This window comes from Arachis ipaensis, chromosome B3 (assembly GCF_059453495.1).
Source record: "Arachis ipaensis isolate K30076 ecotype BB chromosome B3, ASM5945349v1, whole genome shotgun sequence".
In the NCBI taxonomy this organism is placed as follows: domain Eukaryota; kingdom Viridiplantae; phylum Streptophyta; class Magnoliopsida; order Fabales; family Fabaceae; genus Arachis; species Arachis ipaensis.
The window spans coordinates 96,334,979-96,341,874 of NC_142438.1; the positions used below are offsets into that span (position 1 = coordinate 96,334,979).

The following is a 6,896-nucleotide window of genomic DNA, read 5'->3' on the forward strand; positions in this document are numbered from 1 at the left end:
GCGTACGCACAAATGTGTGCATATGCACAAATGTTGATTTTCCTCTTGTGTGTACGCACAGACCTGTGCGTGGGCACAGGTGCTGATTTTGACCCTTGTGCGTTGGCACAGATGGTGTGCGTGGGCACACTCTGAAATGCTTTTCTCCTTTGTTTTCTTCATATTTTCTCCCAATTTCATGCTTTTCTTCCACTCTTATCTAGCCATTCCAACCTATTACACCTGAAATCACTCATGAAAACCATCAAGGCATCGAATGGAATGAAAGTGGAATAAAATTGATTAAATTAAGCACAAAATAGCCTATTTTCACAATTAAGCTCAATTTAGGGAGAGAACACAAAAGTGTGCTATTTGGATGAATAAATGTGGGTTTATATGATGAATTCCACTAAAATCAATCCAAAATACATCATCAAATATGGATTAATCAATTCCTCCACACTTAACCAATAGCATGTCCTCATGCTAATCACATTCAAAGGAGAAGAGTAAAAGGGCAAGCAATTTATTTAATGCAACTACCTACATGCATGCAAGTATACTAAATGCTCTCTATATATATCTATACTATAATTCCTATTGAGTTTGGCAAAAATAAACAATAGAATTCCAATCAATCCAAAGTAAAGCATTAGGGCCAAGGCTAGAAAATATAGCAATATGAACATTATCCAAAGATTTGATTTGAAGTTTTCAAATAATTACTTTCAACAACTTGCAAGAAGACATAAAATAAGGGATAGAAACATAGAATTGAGCAATTGAACCCCTCACCGGATGTGTTTGCACTCTAATCGCTCAGTGTGTAGGGCTTAATCACCCAATCCTCCTTCAGTCATGCTTTCTAAGATTTGCTAGTCATCTAACAATCAACAAATACTTAATGCATGAATGCAAATATCATGAGGTCTTTGGAGGGTTATAACGGGGCTAGGGTAAGGGTAGGATTAATATGGTTAAGTGGGCTAATAGATTGGATCTTTGATTAGTTCAAGTATCCCACCTAATCCTATATCAACCTATGTACACAACAGAAAACAACCTAACTTCCCATTCATCTCTTTTTCATACTCACTCATGCATCTTCTTTCTAATTCACACACATATGCATCCTTTATTTACATTCTTATTATCATTTCTTTTTCTTTTCTTTTTCTTCTTTCTCTCTTTTTTTTAAACAAAGTATATACACCAAAATTTTTCTTTTCTCATATATAAGAGATGCATATGTCTTAATTAATAGATGCATGAGTGTTTACCCATTTTTCCAAATTTTCTCAATGAATACCCACACTAACTTTCTACCAATATTTTCCACAAGTTTTCCTCTACACTTGAATAACACACACACACACTCAACCCAAGCTAATTAAAGATACAATCAATGGATATTAATAGTTTTTTGCTTAGGGTAAAAGATGTACTTAAAATTAGAACAAAGGGAAATTAAAGGCTCAAAAGTGGTTTACATGGTAAATGTAAGGGTTGGCCATATGGGTTAGTGAGTTCAATTCAAAAATGGCCTCAATCACACTAAATGCATTTAAAACATCAAATAAAGGACATATAGATAGACTAAAGCAAATCTAAGATCACAATCATAAAAGAAGTATAACACATAAGAACAAAATTTGTGGTTGAAAATGTGCAACCACACAATTAAAGCTCAAATCTCACTTGGTGTTTTGTTTAAGCTCTTTTCTATGTTTCATAAGAAGAATACTTCAAGCAACTTGAAAAAATTAAATTTTCAAACCTAATCAATGGAATGCCCTAGAAGGGATTTCTTGAAAATTCTTTGGTTGTTTTTACCAAACTTATTTCCTATACTAGGTAACATGCAAATATTTACTACTGTAAAACTATAAGCAAACTATGATATATATATATATATATAAGCAAACTAAGGTATATACAAGCAACTAAGAAAAGTGAAATGTAACAAAATACTAAACAAATATTCACAAAAATATAACTACTAAAACTAGAAATTAATGCAAAGTGTTGAGAAAAAGAAATTTACGTCCCGAAAATTGTGGATCCTCCCCCACACTTAAACATTGCATGGTCCTCCGTGCATGCACTCAATCCGGGGGTGAAGAACTATGAAGCTCCACCTTCAACAGGTGGGCACTGGGGCTCAGGCTGCTGTATAAAACAAATAAATAATAAATGAGGAAAAGTTCATGTGAGTGTGTATTCTAAGTGTACGAGGTTTAGAACACACACATTGGTCTGGTAAAACGGCAACTACACCATCAAAAAGAAATAGCATGTGTTCCTCAATTAAGTAGCCTAGGTTGCAAGTAGAGAGAAGCAAAGAATTAAAGAACAAGCAAACCTAGGTGACTACAACTAAAGTGAATTGAATATATGAGATATTGGATATTATTGTTGTGCAAGTGAAAGCGCAAGATGAGTAGAAAATGGCATAATCAACAATAACCAATCTAATGAAGAAAGGAAAGCTAATTATTCATCACAAAAAATTATGAAGTACTCACATGGTAAAGGTACTCGCTGCAAAAAGTGCCAAGCTTGATAAGAATCAAGTCAAGTCACTCAAACAAATGCAAAGCATTAAAAACAAACAAGTATCTTGTTATGTGATTGAATTGATATGAAAACTATGATGAACAAGTAATTTCAACTCAATTCACTAAAGTAAAAGTGCACAATTTATGATTAAGTCGCCAAACAAGGATATAGTCTAATGCATATGGTAGCTACAACATATGAATCAAACTCAAAATACATTTAGGTAATCAAACAAAGACTTGATGCTCAGTGTACATATTCATCAAAAATTAAACTACAATTTAAGCAAGAAGCAACCCAATCAATATCAATCAAACACTTGCAATTTATTCAATTAACAACAATTAAACTAAAACTAATATAATTACTAAAATGAAAAATGAAATGCAATAAAAACTAAGTAAGACAAGTAGAAAAATAAAGGAAAAGCAAGAGAAGAGAAGAGTGGAGGTGGTAGAAGTGCATTGGGACTTAATTCAATTTGCAATAAAAAATTTGCCCAAAACAGCACTTGTGCGTATGGACAGACATGTGTGCGTACGCACACTTGGTGGAACAGGGAAGGCATACGCTCGCACATGTCGTGCGAGCGCTCTGGACAGAAAGGGGATATTATGAAGTGTGCGCACGCACAAGCCTGTGCGTGCGCACATAACACACTTTTTTAGGGAAGGATCACGTGTGCGTGCGCACACAGGACTGTGCACACTCACAGGAGCTAAAAGGGCCAGGGGTTCATACGCACAGGCTGTGCCAGCGCTCCCAACAAGATGGGTGCAAGGGAGTGTGCATATGCACAAGGGCGTGTGCACGCACAAGGCGCAAAAAATAGGGGAATGCGTGCGGACAAGGTATGCGAGCATTCCCAGCAGAGGGCATAAAGGCTTGTGTGCATACGTACAGGGTGGTGCGTACGCATAGGACACAAAATTTTGTTGTTGCGTGCGCACGCACATGCCCTGTTTTTTGCAAAATTTTTTCTTCAAAATTCCAAGGCACCAAGCCTTAGCTCAACCAAAATACAACCCGAAAACATCCAAAACTTAACAAAATCATGATCCATACAAAAATTAACCTCGCAAATCTCAAAATTAAACTAATTCTAAGCTAACTAAAACAAGCAAACATGCAATAAAGTCAAATTATAAACAAAAAGAGAAGGTAAGAACAATGTTACCATGGTGGAGTGTCTCCCACCTATCACTTCTATTTAGAGTCCTTAAGTTGGACTTTATTGAGAAGCTCCCACCTAATCTTGTATTCTTCAAGGCTTTTGAGATTGCAAAGCTTGTACACCCAAATCTTCTTGTGAGTTCCTTTCATTCCATCTAGGTAACAAGCGATTGAAATTCCCAATTCCTATACACAATAGCAACAAAACTCATAATTCAATGGGTGAGAATTCATAGGATAAAAAGAAAATAAAAACCAAAGGTAATAAGAACAAATAAAATGAACTCCTAAAACTAGCAAAAATAAGCAATCAATCAAAGAACAAACTATTCACATATTCACATATTAGTGTTGATCTAGAATTTCTCAAAATAGGATCACTTCATTACAAGTATAGCCAAATCAACAGCTAACTCTTAACATCAAATTTTAATCTAAAAATGTCACAATTCAAAATAAATATAAACTGGGAGTTTTAAATCCCGGGTCGTCTTCCCTAGGAGTTGTAAACAGAGTGTTCAATTATTGGCTATGGAGATTTTGGGGGGTTTTTTTTTAATTATAAGAGGCAAGAAAAAAAAATGGCAAGTAATTAAATGGGAAGCAAGTAAAAGCAATAAAAAGGAAATTAAATGGCAATAAGGGGCTCTTGGCAAGAATTGGGGAATTAAGGATTTCTATCCTCGTTATGGACCACAAACATGGTAATTGTGTGGAATTAATCTCAATTAGTCAATCCTAACATCGAGGATTAGTCAAAAAGGGCATAATTGATCTCAATCCGGAAGTCCTAGCCAACTCTATTAATGGAAGGCTTAGAGTTAGTGGAAACCAAATCAATTAACAATCCTTACACAATGTAGAATGGACATCCACCACTCAAGTTCACCCAATGACCCAATTTTCCAACCAAGAGTGTGAAAAACTAGGCAAAAATCCAACCAAGCATTTTATCAAACACTTGGAAGGCATAAAAAGAAAGCATGATAAAATAACAAGAAATAATAAATTCTACAACTACCAAGCAAGGAAAGTAAGAATAGTAACTCAATTCAACAATAAAAGAGCATGAAACATAAATTGCATTAAATGGAAATCAAAATAACAAGGGTATTCATCAACATACAAAATAACTAAAATGGAAAATTAACAAGATAAACGAAGAAAATTAAGATAATAGAACAAAGAAAAGTAGAAGAAACTAGATGAAAACAAGAATTAAAAAGAGAAATTACAAAGAATTTAAGTAAAAACCCTAGTTTCTAGAGAGAAAGGGAAGCTTCTCTCTCTAGAAAATAATCTACATGATGCTAAACTAACCCTAATTTCTCCCCCCTTCACATGGAATGAAGGCCCGTTTGATATAGCAAGAATCAACTTCAGAAAGTCCCAAAATTGGGCTCTGGATGCCCAGAAATCGCCCCCAACGATTTGCATTAAGTGAGTCACGTGCTGGGACTTGTGCGTACGCATAGGTGTGCGTATGCACATATGCTGATTTTTCTCCTGTGCATTTGCACAGACCTGTGCGTGGGCACAGGTGCTAATTTTGACCCTTGTTTGTAGGCACAGATGGTGTGCATGGGCACACTCTGAAATGCTTTTCTCCTTTGTTTTCTTCATGTTTTCTCTCAATTTCATGCTTTTTTTCCACTCTTATCAAGCCATTCCAACCTATTATACTTGAAATCACTCATCAAAACTATCAAGGCATCAAAGCGAATAAAAGTGGAATAAAATTGATTAAATTAAGCACAAAATAGCATGTTTTCACAATTAAGCTCAATTTAGGGAGAGAACACAAAAGTATGCTATTTGGATGAATAAATGTGGGTTTATATGATGAATTCAACTCAAATCAATCCAAAATACATCGTCAAATATGGATTTATTAGGGATCCACCTGCAGAGTGGTCTAATGCCTTCTTGGACATCTCAGATAGACTATCATAGAAAATATCTAACATAGTCCAATCTGAGATCATGTCAGGAGGACATCTCCTGATCAGTTGCTTGTATCTTTCCCAAGCTTCATAGAGGGATTCGCCATCTTTTTGTCTGAAGGTTTATACTTTCACCCTAAGCTTACTCAGCTTTTGAGGTGGAAAGAACTTGGTCAAGAATTCATTGACCACCTTATCCCAGCAATCTAGGCTTTCCTTAGGCTGAGAATCCAACCATAGCCTTGCTCTGTCTCTTACAGCAAAGGGGAAGAGCATGAGCTTATAGACTTCTAGATTTACTCCATTAGTCTTGACAGTGTCACATATCTACAAAAAGTCAGATAGGAACTTGTTTGGATCTTCTTGTGGAAGTCCATGAAACTGGCAGTTCTATTGAACCAGAGTGACCAGTTGAGGCTTCAACTCAAAGTTGTTTGCCCCAATGGTAGGAATGGAGATGCTGCGCCCATAGAAGTCAGAATTGGGTGCAGTGTAAGATCTTAGGACCTTTTTGGCTTCACTTCCATTGTTTGGATTAGTTGCCATTGTTGTTTCTTCAACTTCTTGTTCTAGGGCTCCTGTTAGATTCCTTACGGATCTGCTAGCCTGAGCTTGTTGTAGACGCCTTCTTAGAGTCCTTTCAGGTTCAGGATCCGGATCAAAGTGAGGTTCTTTATCCCTACTCCTGTTCATAAACAAGAAGAAAGAAACCAGGAAAAGAAGAAGAAAGGATTCTCTATGTCAGAGTATAGAGGTCCTTTGTTAGAAAGATAGATGAAGAAAAGAAAAGAAGATATATTTTATTTAAAAAAAGAAGTTTTCGAAAATAGAGAAGCAAGAAAAGAAAATTTTTGAAATTAAAGAAAGAGAAAGAGGTAGAAGATTTTCGAAAAAGATGAGAGAGAAAGAGGTTAGAATTTTCGAAAATAGAAAAGAGAGAAATGTTAGAAGATTTGAGAAAGAGGAAAGAGAATTAAGAATTAAAGAGATACCAATCTTTTAAAATCAAAATAAAATAAACAACTAATTAATAAGAATTGAAATTAAAATAAAAGATTTGATTTTGAAAAAAATTTTGAAATTTAAAGAGAAAGACTTAATCAAAGATTTGAAAATTAAATTTGAAAAGAAAAGTCAACAAGATAAGGTAATATTTTAAAAATTAAGAGAGAGAAGATTTGAGTTTAAAAAGTTTTGAAATTAGGAAGAGAAAGTCAAGAAAAGATTTTGAAAACTAAA

At 34.9% G+C, this 6,896-nt stretch overlaps 1 non-coding gene across 1 annotated transcript; it reads left to right on the forward strand.

Moving 5' to 3' along the window:
• Positions 1-5,697: 5,697 nt before the first annotated feature.
• LOC148571676 (small nucleolar RNA R71) lies at positions 5,698-5,801 on the forward strand. Its single transcript, XR_015908912.1, has one exon. It is a non-coding gene; the product is annotated as a small nucleolar RNA R71 (small nucleolar RNA).
• Positions 5,802-6,896: the final 1,095 nt, after the last annotated feature.